This window comes from Dipodomys merriami, unplaced genomic scaffold (assembly GCF_024711535.1).
Source record: "Dipodomys merriami isolate MVZ:Mamm:240054 unplaced genomic scaffold, mDipMer1.0.p SCAF_12, whole genome shotgun sequence".
In the NCBI taxonomy this organism is placed as follows: Eukaryota; Metazoa; Chordata; class Mammalia; order Rodentia; family Heteromyidae; genus Dipodomys; species Dipodomys merriami.
Window position 1 is genome coordinate 11,692,060 of NW_027202493.1, and position 14,715 is coordinate 11,706,774.

Genomic DNA, 14,715 nt, shown 5'->3' on the forward strand with positions numbered 1-14,715 from the left:
AAAGCAAATTACCAGTAGGCATCAGTGGGCTTACATCTGTAATTCTAGCTATTCAGGGGACATAGATCTGGAGGAGAGTAATTCTAAGCCAGCTTGGACAGAAAGGTCTAAAAGACTTCATCTCTTATTAACCAGCAAATTGCAATACTGGAAGTGTGACTCAAGTAGTAGAGTACCAGGTGTGAGCAAGCAAGCTAAAGAAAAGCACGAGGCCCTGAGTTCAAACCCTAGGAGTGGCACTGAAGACAGGAAAGGAAGGAAAAGGGAAAAGAAGAGGAAAGAAAAGAAAAGAAAAAATGGAGAGAGAGATGAGAAAAGAAGAAGAAAAGCAAGGTACCTCACCATTTCTGCTATATTATGATTGCACCTAAAACACAAAACTGCATCTAAAAAAGGCAGCAAAAACACAATGCAAGACCAAGAGTATATGGAGTTAGTTGTCTTTTTGCCTTTCTGTATTACTTTGCATTTTATAGGTTTCCTATTGCTTTTACAGTTAGGAGGCGAGCACATTAGAAATCACATCAGTCTGTTTCTCTTACTCTGAAGGCAAAGATGCCAGACAGCCCTTTGCCTTTTTCCCTCATAAACTTTCCGTTAGAAATAATCTATCACTGATCTGGTCTGTCAGCCTCATATTCTTCTTGACATCTGAGTGATGTACCTCATTAAGCAGTTCTGAGTTTGGGGAAACAATAGGTGAGGTAGACAAGGCTAAAATCTCATGAGACTTCCAGGTCATACAAACTGTCAATGACCTCCAGGGCTCTTAGCAATCTATGTGCGCTGATATTTTACCTGTGCAAATAAATCTCTAAGGCAAGAGCCTTCCATAGCCTACCTTGTCATTTTCTGTTTGGAATATTCAGATCAGATGGAATTTGATGACATTAAACTTAGCAGACAATTTTGAAAGATTAAAATGGGAAAAAAAAGGATGGGAGAGAAGGGAGAAAGGAAGGAAGGGAGGGGAGGAGGGGGGAGGGAGGGAAGGAGAGAGGGAGGAAAGAGGGAAGGAAGGAAGGAAGGAAGGAAGGAAGGAAGGAAGGAAGGAAGGAAGGAAGGAAGGAAGGAGGGAAGGAAAAAAGGAAGGAAGGAAGGAAGGAAGGATGGAAGGAAGGAAGGAAGGAAGGAAGGAAGGGAGGGAGGGAGGGAGGGAGGGAGGGAGGGAGGGAGGGAAAAAGGGAGGGAGGGAAGGGAGACTGTGATAGAAAATTAAGGAAAGGAGGTGGGGAATGGAGAGAGGTTTAAAAAAGGGGGATTGAATCCCTCTACAGTTAATACATCTCCAGGACTTCACTCCAGGACAGACAGAGCAACCTACTCTGTGTCTCTCAACTGGACTCTTCCTTAGCCCTGCTTTAGAAAAGAAGAACCTTTGAAATTCATTAACACAATAATAGCTCACCCATTCTTTGCTTGGTAAATAATCAAGTGGAAAGAGAGCCAAGCTTCTGATCACCTGTCTTGTATCAATTCTAAAGGAGTGTGTCATTGCATATTTAAAATCCTCTAGTGCACTAAAGCACAGGAAACTAATTGGAATCATTCTGGTTTTCGTGACTCATAAACTTAATGCTCTTTTAGCATCATTTTGGCTGAGCACATTTCCTAACCACAGTTTAATAGCGAAAGGCATTTAAAATAACAGTCCCAAGTCTTTCTCACCTCTCCAATTAAAGTAAAATAAATTGGCTGTGCTTCCACAAGTTATGGAATCGCTCATTTGTTTCTGATATCTTAACTAAGAAAATGACAATTACTGATATGACATTTTCATCTTGCCCCTAGATCTCAAAACCAAGACCAGGAACCTGCCTGGTTACATACATCAATGTTTATCTTGGCATTTATTTTGTTGAGGGTGGGTTTTGTTTTTATTATTAAGTAGTTGTACAAAGAAGTTGCTCCTAAGTCAGGTTGTGAGTACCATGCATCTTGATCAAGGTCACCCCTTCTACTGTTCTCTTCCAGCGCTCCCCTTCCCGTTTCTACCCTCAAGGTATGCAATTCAATTTTTACATAATGTATATTGAAGACAATGACTACATGTGTTCACTCTTCCTTTCTCCATTTCTGTGCTCCCCATCATTGCCCTCAAACATATTTCTGCTTCCTGATACTCACTTTGGTAGCAGTTCATTAGTTTTAGAATTTTTAGAATTAGTCGTTTTAGTTTTTATTTGATCTCTAAGAAAAGCTATAGATTTGGATTTTAATCTCTGGAGCAATGAAGATGTTCCTGTGATTATCACCAAAGAATGTTTATTTAATAGATTCTACTATATCAAATGAGAAACAGCCCCCTCCATAGTTCTATGTTCTATTTCGTTTTTGTCTGTGTTCTGGTACTGTGGCTTGAACTCAGGGCTTTTGCTTGGCTTTTTTCTCACAAGGCTAGTGCTCTACCACTTGAGCTACACCTCAATGTCCTGCTTTTTTGGGGGGGGGCGGGGTTGGTCGTGGGGCTTGAACTCTGGGCTTGGGCATTGTCCCTGCACTCTTCAGCTCAAGGCGGGCACTCTACCATTTGAGCCACAGCACCACTTCCAGTTTCTAGTGGTTTATTGGAGATGAGTCTCACAGTCTTTTCTGCCTGGGCTGGCTTGGAACCGTGATCCTCAGATCTCTGCCTCCTGAGTAGCTAGGACTACAGACATGAGCCACCAGTGCCCAGCAACATTCTAGAAATAAGGAAGGAAGCAAGCAAGCAAGCAAATATCTGGTCACTTTATAATGTTATTATGATCTTTTTGCCAGCATAGTTTACTAAGTGGAAATAGCCCCTGATCCAAATCAACTCCTTAGCCAAAATACCTCATTAGTAGGTCAGTAAGTTTGAGGTTTCATCTTGGACCTTACATTTGATTAGGCCTGAACAGTTCTGCTTTACCTCAGTCAATCTTTATTGCTGCTTTAAAAGTTTGTGAATTGCAATGGAGGGACAAAGCGTGAACAAATGCAGCAGGAGTATACTAGATACCACTTTGAGAATGCACTATATAACTTGTGGGTAGGGACAGGAGGAAAAACTGGCAGTAAGGGAAGAAGTGACATTGTCAAAAAAATGTACTTTTATCTGAGTTATGTAACTATATTAACCTCTCTGTATATCACCTTTACAATAACAATAAAAAAATTTAAAGTTAAAAGTATATGAATGGCTGGGAGCCAATGGCTCACACCTGTAGCTAATCTGGAAGCTGAGATCTGAGGAGCTCAGTTAGAAGCCAATCTGAACAGGAAAGTCCATGAGACTCTTATCTCCAATTAACCACTAAAAAAAAAACAAACAGAAAGTAGAACTGTGTTCTAGCACTTGAATAAAATTCTCAAGGACAGCTCCTAGAACCTGAGTTCAAGCCCCAGGACTGGCACGAAATTCGAGTTCTTTCCTATGGCCTAGCAAACAAAATAGCTAAAATAAAACCAAGTAAGTAGTAATACAACCTTTTACTTGAACATAGTGATTTCATACAAATACAGATGCATTTGTATATAATAGGTATGTATCTGCTGATAATCTCTCTTCTGTAAGGTGCCAGACACACCTTTCTAGACACTGTTTTAGGCTCTACATGGTTCATACTTCTACATGGAATGATCAGAACTTGAAATACCAAAAAAAATCCTATCAGGCCAAATGCTATCTCAGCTACAGGCATGCAACTTTTACCATGGCTGCATCTTCATATGCTCCAGACTTGTATCCCTACTGCTCTCAGCTTCTCCCTATAAGATGGCACATTGGCTTTCTGACATCCAGTCCTGGTTTTCCATAGCTTCTATTCTGTCTCAGTGTGCAATGGCCCTTACTCTGCTTTTAGCTATTGATTTGATTCAATCTCTCTATTTCCCTTAGTTTTGGACAGAAACTAAGTTACAACCCTGCCGTGTGAGTGAGGCTCTTCTCCAATGCTTCTGAGGGTTGTGCTCTGCTTCCTATCACAACACATGGTGTTTGTAAGAGCAGTTTCTGATCCTTTTTCATATTAAGTTCCTTGTGGATAGATTTTCTACATTGTACAATATTCTATGTGGTAAAATATCCTAAGTAGAAAGTAGATGATGATGATGATGATGATGATGATGATGATGATGATGATGATGATGATGATGATGATGATGATGATGACAATGAAGATAGATGGTGCATAGATAGTAAGGAAAGAAGGAGAGAGGGAGAGAGGAGGGAAGGGAGGGAAAAAGAAAGGAGGGAAGGAAGAAAAATGAAAGAGGGGAAGAAGGAGGGTGTTTGGTTTTGCTTGATTAAAATCCAGTAATTTTGTAAATCTATTCTTTCTATCTTCTCCCTTTCTTTCTTTCTTTTTTTTTTCTGTCAGTTGTGGGGCTGGAAATCTAGGCCTGGGTGCTGTCTCTGCGCTCTTCAGCTCAAGGCTCTACTGATTGAGCCACAAGGCCACTTCTTGTTTATTGGAGATAAGAGTCTCATGGACTTTCCTGCTGCTGGCTTTGAACCATGATCCTTGGATCTCAGCCTCCTGAGTAGCTAGGATTACAGGCATGAGCCCCCAGCGCCCAGCTTCTTCCTTTCTTTAGATCAGTTGCAGACAGGTTTTCTGAAATTCAAAATTCCCAGGACTATTAAGCAAGGGAGTTCTCACTGAGAAAAGGGCAATTGATTTTTCTTTGAACTCAGGTTTGTCTGCGATTCTGGAAAACAGAGTTTTAACTTCTCCACTATTCCATGTCCTTAGAAGAAAAACTATTAAATAACATTAGTTCTGAAGGTCTGAAAGAAATGGCCCTTCACAATCAAATGTAGAATTGTAACTATATTACTAGACAAAGTTTTGTACAGATGGAGGTGTGGTAAAATGCTTGCCTAGCAAGCAGGAGGCCTCAAATTCACTCAATTACCACTGAATATATGCATATTTGCAAATCTATGCATATTTGCATATCTGTGTGAATATTGCATAACCTAAGCAAGCAGCTCACAAGTACTTCCATCTACACACATGAGCCTTGTTCAATTTTGGAATCAGTGTTCTCATTCGGCATTTTATTAAAGTGCGCATGAACTCATAACAGCAAGGAAAAATCCCGTGAGGGTTCTAAGCCATCCCCAAAGCACCTGCAGACATCACTAGCCCTGTGGAAAGGATGAGGAGCAGCCACGTAACCTGGTAGGTATCATCTGTGCTGGACTTGGCTTCCTTCACACAAGGTTTACTTTTGTTTTGTTTTAGCTGCTAATTTAAGAGCATCCAGAAGGAGGCAGTACAGGCTAAACAACTAAACCATTACATTTTCTTTAAAGTGAAAAAGAAAAGGTCTAGTAGAGATTCATGAAGTCTAAACCTCTATCAATATTGGGGACGCAAATGAGCCCTCTCCTGCCCTGTCCTCATCTGCTACCCTTCAGTAGCTCTCTCTTCATTTTCCAGCCAACTGCCTCATTCACTCACTCTTTTTGTTTTGTTGTTTGTGCCAGTCCAGAGACTTGAACTCAGGCCCTGGGCACTGTCCCTGAGCTTCTTTTGCTCAAGGCTAGCACTTTACTACTTGAGCCATAGCTCTATTTCCAGCTTTTTCGGTAGCTTATTGGAGATAAGAGTCTCACAGACTTCCCTGCCTGAGCTGGCTTTGAACTGTGATCCTCAGGTCTCAGTCTCCTGAGTAACTAGGATTATAGGCATGAGCCACCAACTCCTGGCTCCTAATTCACTCTTGTACTTAAAATTCATGAACTAAACAAATGGGAGGGAAGGATAAAAATTTTAAAGTTTCTCAAGTCTGTCTTAAATTCTCTAACTCTTTTGCCAAACATCAATACCAGTAAAGTTGTATTATTTTCATAGCATTTTTATGAATCTATATTCTTTTTACATTGCAAGACAGTCTTTATCACAAGCCCTGAAGACTCATTGCTTAAAGGCAAAAATGTTCTAAGCATCTCAACTAGTGCAATTTCCTGCTCATTATAGAACTTTCTTCTCTCCAAGAACAGTGCAATGTGAACATTGCTCACTAGAAACAAGGGGGAGATTTCTAATTATAACCTCAGCCTATGCCACACCAGGAATCTATTCACTGCACCAGCTGCCCAATTCCTCTAGCAGGTGAGGCAGAATCCTTCTGCATTCTGCAGAACCACAGGGAGAGGGAGGGGGAGAGAGAGAGAGAGAGAGAGAGAGAGAGAGAGAGAGAGAGAGAGAGAGAGAGAGAGAGAGAGAGAGAGAGAGAGCCTGAGCACTACACAAGTATAGTTCTAACTTATTTAGGTAGTTGAATTTCCTGGGAGAGTTATAAGTTGACAGCTCTGTGTAACATTGTTGGTTTAAGTCTTCAGGCCTTTCACCTGAAATCCATTCCTTCCTTAATGCAACCTTTATTACTTCCCTCTACCCACAGGGCCTCTACCCATCTTGACTGATGATGGCCCTCCTCAAATCTTGTCTCTTCTTACCTTCCATTTTCTTGTCCAACATAAACATATTTTTTTCTGAAGTCCTTATGTGAATAATGTCGGGGTTTCTGAATTTTGGCGTGCGTGATCTCATTCTTCTACTCAAAGTTAAACTTGATCTGCGTGGGATTTTTGAGTCCTTTTCATTTGCAAGCTAATGCCTAGACTTTTTTTTTTATCTTCAAATCTAGTTAAAAGACTAAACCAAGCAGGAAACTTGAAAACATCTCTTACCCCATAAGCTGTCAGATCTAAGTTAGAGGCCAACTTTCCCCTTGGTCCAAGCCCACCTAATGGTATTAGTTTTTTTTTTATCATATTTAAAGAAAAGTCACCCAGATATTACCCCACATAAATAAAGACAACTAATCTTTGATAAAGGCAATAAGAACACACGATGTACTACCATTCTTCCCTTCAAGAATTGGTACTGCAGAAACACAACAAATCAAAGAAAGTTTGGACAAATGAGACTGCTGAGCTTCTGCATGGCAAAGGACATAGTTAGAAAGATCAATAGAAAGTCCATGGATTGGGAGAAGATCTTCACTAGCCATACAACCGACAAGGGTCTCATATCTAAAATATACCTGGAACTCAAACAATTAAATCCCCCAACAACAAATCCTAAGAGAAACAACTGCCTGATACAAAAGTGGGCTAAAGACTTAAAGAGAAACCTCTCTGAAGAGGAAATAAGAATGGCCAATAGACAGATGAAGAAATGGTCAACCTCTCTAGCCATAAAAGAAATACAAATTAAAACAACATTGAGATTCCACCAGTTAGAATGGCTATAATCAAGAACTCTAACAACAATAGATGCTGGAGGGGATGTGGCCAGAAGGGAACCCTACTGCACTGTTGGTGGGAGTGTAAACTTGTTCAACCACTTTGGAAGTCAAAAGACTCCACATAGAGCTCCCCTACGACCCAGCAATCCCACTTTTGGGCATTTATGCAAATGATCACAAACAAGACCATACTAAAGCTACCAGCATGACTATGTTTATTGCAGCATTATTTACCATAGCTAAGATATGGAATCAACCCAGATGCCCCTCAATAGATGAATGGATCAAGAAAATGTGGTATATATACACAATGGAATTCTATGCCTCCATCAGAAAGAATGACATTGCCCCATTTGTTAGGAAATGGAAAGACTTGGAAAAAATTATATTAAGTGAAGTAAGCCAGGCCCAAAGAAACAAAGGTTCCATGGAACCTTTATTTGCAATAACTATTATATGTCTGGGACAAGCAGAAAAGGTCAAAAGCTATGTACATATGACCAGATAAAATGAAGTTAAGTGAAATGAACCCCAAGATAAGGACACAAGTGATTTTTTTCTTTCTTGTTATTGTTTCTAACATATTTATACATATTTTTTGTTGCTTTATATGTTCCTCTCCCATGGTATAACCCATGAGTCCAAAGGAGGATATTCTTAGGAGAGGTTCACAAAGTCTAAATAGCTATAATCACATAAAATGTTTATCAACATGAACTCCAAGAAGTGGAACAAGATGGTTTTTGTTATTTTGTTTTTTGTTCCTTTTTTCTCCTTTGTCACTATTTTTGACTTCTGTAGTTTCTGCCTTGTATGTAAATTTATCTGTTTTGCGGAAGGTAAGGTGGAGCATAGACATGGTCTGAAAAAGGGTGAACAAACACAGCAGTGATACTCACTGGACACAATTTGCATATGAACTCTACAACTTGAGGAAGAGAGGGGTAGAGAGGGAAAAAATGGGAAAAACAAGGGAAAAGGTGACATTGTTCAAAAAGAAATGTACTTATTACTTGACATGTAACTGTAACCCCTCTGTACATCACCTTTACAATGTCCACAAATTAAATAAATGATTTGAAACTTTAAAAAGAGGTGATGTTAAGAAAATTAGATATGCATGAAAGAAACGAAAACATTAAAATACATATTTAAGGCATGTGTTTCTAACGCATTTATAAGATTATTTCTTTGTTGCTTTGTATGTCCCTCCCCCACAGTGTAACCCCCGCTTTCACTATATTTGATGTCAGTATAACATGTGGAGGAGATGGGGACAAACAAGTCGTTTAAGGATTCAGGTGGATCTGTTGCAACAATGAGAAGTACAAAATATCATGTCAAAACCAGCTTTACAATGTCGGTGTGGGGGGGGAGGGGGGTATGATTGGGTGGGGGGAGGGGGGAGGCTGGGAAGGGAGGTGAAGGGTAAACAAAGGAGGAGGCTGCAATGCTTGGTAAGAAATGTATGCATTATCCTGCCCATGTAATTGTAACCCCTCTGTACAGTATGTTCTCAAATAAAATAAAATAAAATTAAAAAAAAAGAAAATTAGATATGCACATGTGAAAGAATTGATGTTTGTCTTACATCACCTACAAAAAGTTTAGGCCTGACCCATAAAACTCTGGAAGCTTCTTGACTAAGATGGAGAAGCTTCTTGACTAAGGTCTAAGCAGTGATGTAACACCAGACAGACAGGCAACAAAAGCAAAAATAAGCAAGTGAGACATCAAACTAAGAAGTTCTGGATGTATATCCAGTAAGGGGATTCCTGGGTCATTTGGTATTTCTATTTTTAATTTTTTTAGCAAAGAGAACAATGCATAAAAGGAAATTTACAGAATGGGAGGAAATATTTGTAAATCTGATAAGGGATTATATCCCAAGGAAATTATACAACTCAATAGCCAAATAGCAGTAATAATTATAAAATGGGCTGATAACCTGAATAAACATTTCTCCAAATGAGAAATGAAGACATAAAAATTGCCAAGAGGTATGTGAAAATGGGCTCACCACCACTAGTCTTCAGGAAAATACAAATCAAACCTCAATGAACTATTACCTCACACTTGCAAGGATGTGTTTGTGGTATTTGGTTTTTTTTTTTTAATATGAAGTAAAAAGTTTTGGTGAGGATTTTAAGAAAACACTTACACAATGTTGGTGAGAATGCCATTAGAGAAAGCAGCATGAAGGTTTGTCAAAACATCAAAAACAAAAACTACCCTATGATCCAGAAATCTCAGTACTGGAAATACATCAGAAGACTCTCAAAGAGATACCTCCATGTTCATTGCAGCCTTACTCACTAGCCAAGACATGAAATCACTCTAAATGTCCATTAGTGAATGAATAAACAAAGAAAATGAGGTATATATACATAAGCCTATATTTCACCACAAGAAAGAATTCCTTCCACTTGTAGCAACATGGATGAATCTAGAGGGCCCTGTAGCAATGGAAATAAGCCAAACACAGAAAGGCAAATGCTTCCTGACCTCACTTAAAGGCATAGAAACAGAGAATAGAATAGAAACAAGAATAGAATAGCAATTGTTAGGAGCTGGAGGTGAAGATGAGGAATAGGGAGAGATTAGCCAAAATGTCCAAAGTTTCACTTAGAATGAATAAGGTCTGGAGATATTGACTACAGTATATTATATGTTTGCAAATTGCTGAGAGAGCAAATATTAAATGTGGGATAATGGATACATTAATTATGTTCATTGGGGTGGATTATGTGCATATGTTTCAAAATATCACACTTTACATTGTAAATATAGTTTTGTCAATTAAATAAAAATGCTATGATAGGAAATACTATTTAAAGAATTTAGAATATATAATTATAGAATGTCCAATATAATTTTATATATAAGTATTTGACTGTAAATCAATATCAATTTCTTTGGTTTATAAATAATATGGATACAAGAATTATCTCTTTTCAAAACAAAATGTTTAAATAGGGATACAGGTTGACCATTGCAACAATGAGATGTACAATACACTATGCTAAAAATGAACTTTACAATTTAGGTGGGAAGTGGGTGAGGGAAAGAGTGTAGTTGGGGAGATGGGAGGGAAGGGGAAAAACAAAGGAGGAGGCAACAATGCTTGATAAGAAACTTACTCATTACCTTGATCATATAATTGTAAGCCTTCTGTACAGTATTTTCACAACAAAGAAAAAACAGTAAAAAAAAAAAAAAAAACCCAATTACCTTTTCTCATTTTTGTAGCTGACACCTAACAGTTGCAGTTTCAATTTGCATTTCTCTAATCAGTAATTATGTGGGGCAATTTCTTGTGCACCTGTTGGCATGTCTGCTTTGAGAAATGTTTATAGTATCCTTTGCCCATTGTTTTTTTTTTTAATTGTGAAAATACCGTACAGAGGGGTTACAATTACATGGGCAAGGTAATGAATACATTTCTTATCAGCATTGTTGCCTTTGCCCATTCTTATATCAAGTTAGTAGTTATTTTGCTTTTAAGTTGAATGAGTTGTTCCTGATTTATTTTGGATAATAATGTCTTGTGAGACATTCTCATTCTGTAGATTTCCACTGTAACTGCACTCTGCAGAAACTTTTCGGTTTGACTCAATCCCATATGGATATTTTTGCTTTTGTTGCCTGTGCTTTTGGTGTCATATAGCCAAACATAATCATGGTCAGGACCAATGTCAAGACAGCTTTTCTCTGTTTTATTTTACTATTAGTTTTATGTTTTTATTTTATACCACATTTATGTCTTATATGTTTAAACCATTTTAAGGTCATTTTTATATGTTGTGTAAAAGTCCAATTTCATTTTTTTGCAGATAGATTCTTTCCTGACTGTGTATTATTGTTACCTTTGTTGGAGATCAGCTGACCATAATGAATAGATGCATTCCTAGGCTCTCTGTTCTGCTTCATTTATCTGTATGTTGGAGTGCTAATACCATACTGTTTTGATTACTACAGCTTTGTAGCAGATTTTAAGATTAGGAAGTATTGTGTCTAATATTTTCTACCTTACACTTCCTGTTCAAGATTGTTTAAGCTATTTTTGGTCTTTTGTGATTCAATAACCATTTCCATATTAATTTTTTTATGTCTGTAAAATTTTTTTTGAATTTTTCTAGATAATTGCACTGAATCTGTAAATCACTACAAGTAGTTGTTTTATTCTATGAGAAATATCTTCATTTATCTTTCAATTCTGTTTACTAATAACCTAGTTTCCACCATCAGAACTTTTACTTCTTCAGCTAGATTTATTCCAAAGTGTTTTTCATGCTATTATAAATGTGCTTGTTTTCAGTATATCTTTCTAAAACAGGTTGTAGATATGTGGAAATTATTTTTGTGTATTGTTTTTTACTGAATTTACTAGTTATAATAGTTTGAGTAAGTCAGGATTCTTATATGCAATATTAATATTATGTTTTCAAAATTTATCAATGTCACATATCTATATCTCTAGTGTATGCATTTTTAGTGATACAGAATTCTTTCAGATGAATGAAACGTAATTTATTCTTTTTAATTAGCATATATTAGTTTGACAAGAAATGATTTCTAAAATATAATTTTATTGTTATTTTAAGGAGTTGTACAGAGAGGTTACAATTCCATGAATCAGGAAGTGAGTACAATTCTTGGACCATGTAGCCAGCCCCTTCTCCCCTTCTATCCCTGCCCACAAATTGCATAGCTCATGTTTTACATAGTTTATATTAAATATCATGATTGCATTTGTTCACCCTTTCCTCACAAGGGAAGATTTTTTTTATTTTTATTTTTTGTCAATCCTGGGGCTTGTGCTTAGGGCCTGGGCGCTGTCCCTGAGCTCTTTTGCTCAAGGCTAGTGCTCTACCACTCTGAGACACAAAACCACTTCTGGTTTTTAAGTGGTTCATTGGAGATAATAGTCTTACAGCCTTTCCTGCCTGTGCTGGCTTCAAACCATGATCCTCAGCTCTGAGTAGCTATGATTACAGTCATGAGCCACCACGCCAGGCTGGAGGAAGAATTTTTATTGTAACATTTCCACAATGTATGGGGATACAATTTACCCTGATCCACTTTATCCCCTCTCGCGTATGTCCTCCCTTTTTAAAACAATTTCAACAGGCTGCATTTTTCTACTGTCATAGATGCAAATAAACTACATCAACCTCTTCCTTCAGCCTCTTTGTTGGGTTTCCCCACTCCCACTGGTATCTATCCTCTCCATCTGAGCCTCTGTTCATTTTCTGTCTTTTTTGGTCTTTAGTGTGTACTCGTTGCACTAAAGGATATGCTATGGCATTTCTCACATTCATATGTTATATGTTGCTCACCATATTCCCTTTCTGTTGTTTCCCTTCCCCCAACCCCCAACAGCTTTCATGGAGAATCTTTATATCATCTTTGTACATAGCTGCAGTGTATTTTACAATTATTCACCATCCCTCTTCCATCTTGCTTTTTCCTTCTCCCCCTTCACCCATCCTCTTATGTAGTCCCATAATTAGAATCATGTTCTATGTATATTTAGATACATATGTACATGTATGAATGTATAGACCCATGAACAGAAATATAATTTATTCTTTATCCATTTGGTGTATTTAGATAAGCTATTTCAAAGTCCACTTAGTTCCCTGTTTGTACATGCATGTTTTTCTGGCATGTATGTAGAATAGCTGGCTCACTGAGTCAAAGAAATGATGCATCTACAATTTTAGTAGACATTAACAAATTGCTACACAGAATGCTTATGTCAATTCCCAAGCCTACCAGCAGTTTGAAGTTACCATGGCTGTAGAGCCTTTCCATGTATTAACCTTTGCAGAAGTTATCAGAATAAAATGGTACATCATAGTGGATTGGAGTCCTACTACTAAACAAATTAGCACCAGAAGACTGTGATGTTCATAAATTATGGTTGTATTTACCAGACAAATCTTGCATATTGAAATAATATTGCATTCTGGGGGGGGGGGGAGAAAGTAGGAGACTAGAAATCACATTTGCTTTCTAAATCCAAAATGCATGTGCATGTGTTATATGTATGCTACTTATTAAAATTGCTGGCCTATAAGGAACCCCTGAATCAACAGCTAGCAGATTCATACAAGTTATCCAAGCAGATCTGCCTTTAGGTATCTAAAAATGACATCTACAATCTTCTCAAATTCCTTTTTACGATCTCTAGTCTCTTAAGGGTGACATCAGATTAAGTCAGCTTCCCTTGCATCTACCTTTCAGGCATTAAATGAATTTTGAGTTGGGTTTGGTTTACAACTGGTTGAACCCCACCATCACCAATGTAAGACATAAGCACTAACTTTTTCTTCCCATATCTCAACAACTCCCCAGCACTTCATGTACTGGCCGCATGAAGCATGGGGCCTTCCGTGACAAGAGCATTACCTGAATTGTTTCCCTTTGATCTTAAAAGGACCCTGACATGGCACGAGTCTGCACCCTACTTTAGAGACAAAACTCTATGCCTATAACTAGCAGAGAATTTCAGCACTCAATTTTTCCTGGTTTTAAAATTCTAAATCTTCATCGTTATACTATTTTTAGAATTCACCTACCTGTCACTGTTTATTAGAAGTTATTCTCCATGTTAGTAATATACACTTGTTTTCTATATTTCTGTCCTAAAATTCTGACCTCCACCACAAAGCAATCCTTTACACACAGGAAGACAATTTGTCCATCTCACTGAGGCCTCTCTTTGGAAAGTTATATACTTCCACTGTTCCTTTGTCTGTCTTTGTGTCTTTTTGCTCCATCACACCTAGTTACTTTCCTCTGTGTGAGCTTTTGCAATGCTGCTCTTGCACCAAGCAAGACACTTAGAACACAATGCAACATCACATGCTGTGCCGTTTTTGGTAAGACAGATTCGTTGTAACTTGATTCTCGATCTTATTCACAACACTCTCCTAAATGACACCTGGTCTCTTCAACAGCCAAATCACACATCCAAGTCTTTCTCATCCTGCATTTTCATATATTTTTCCTTTATCCAAAATGTTGGCTATTAACCATTAAGTTATATTTGGCAAGCTAAAAATCTCTTTTTTTAAATTCCATCTTTCAATTCACCAGCATTCCCTCCAACTTTCCATGGTCTAGCTTTCCAAGTATTACCTTTGTCTTCATCAACTTCATTAATTAAAATCCACCCAGTACCCTGGGGGATGTACTTTGTAAGTGCTCATCAACACATTTCTTCCTATTCAAATGGTTCCTTTAAAAGGCCATGTTGTGAGCTTCTTTCATTCTGTAACTGTCTCAAAGTATGAGGATTGAGGTCCCACGTCTTTATAATGACAATAAGTACATCATAAAGCCTCTGACAGATAATTTTCTGATTTATAGAAAGATTATCTTTACAAGCCCACCATTAACATTATAAATTAATTTAAGAAGCTTTCTTAGTATCTAAAAATGAAAGTCATTCATTTATATACACTCTATGCTGTCTTGGAA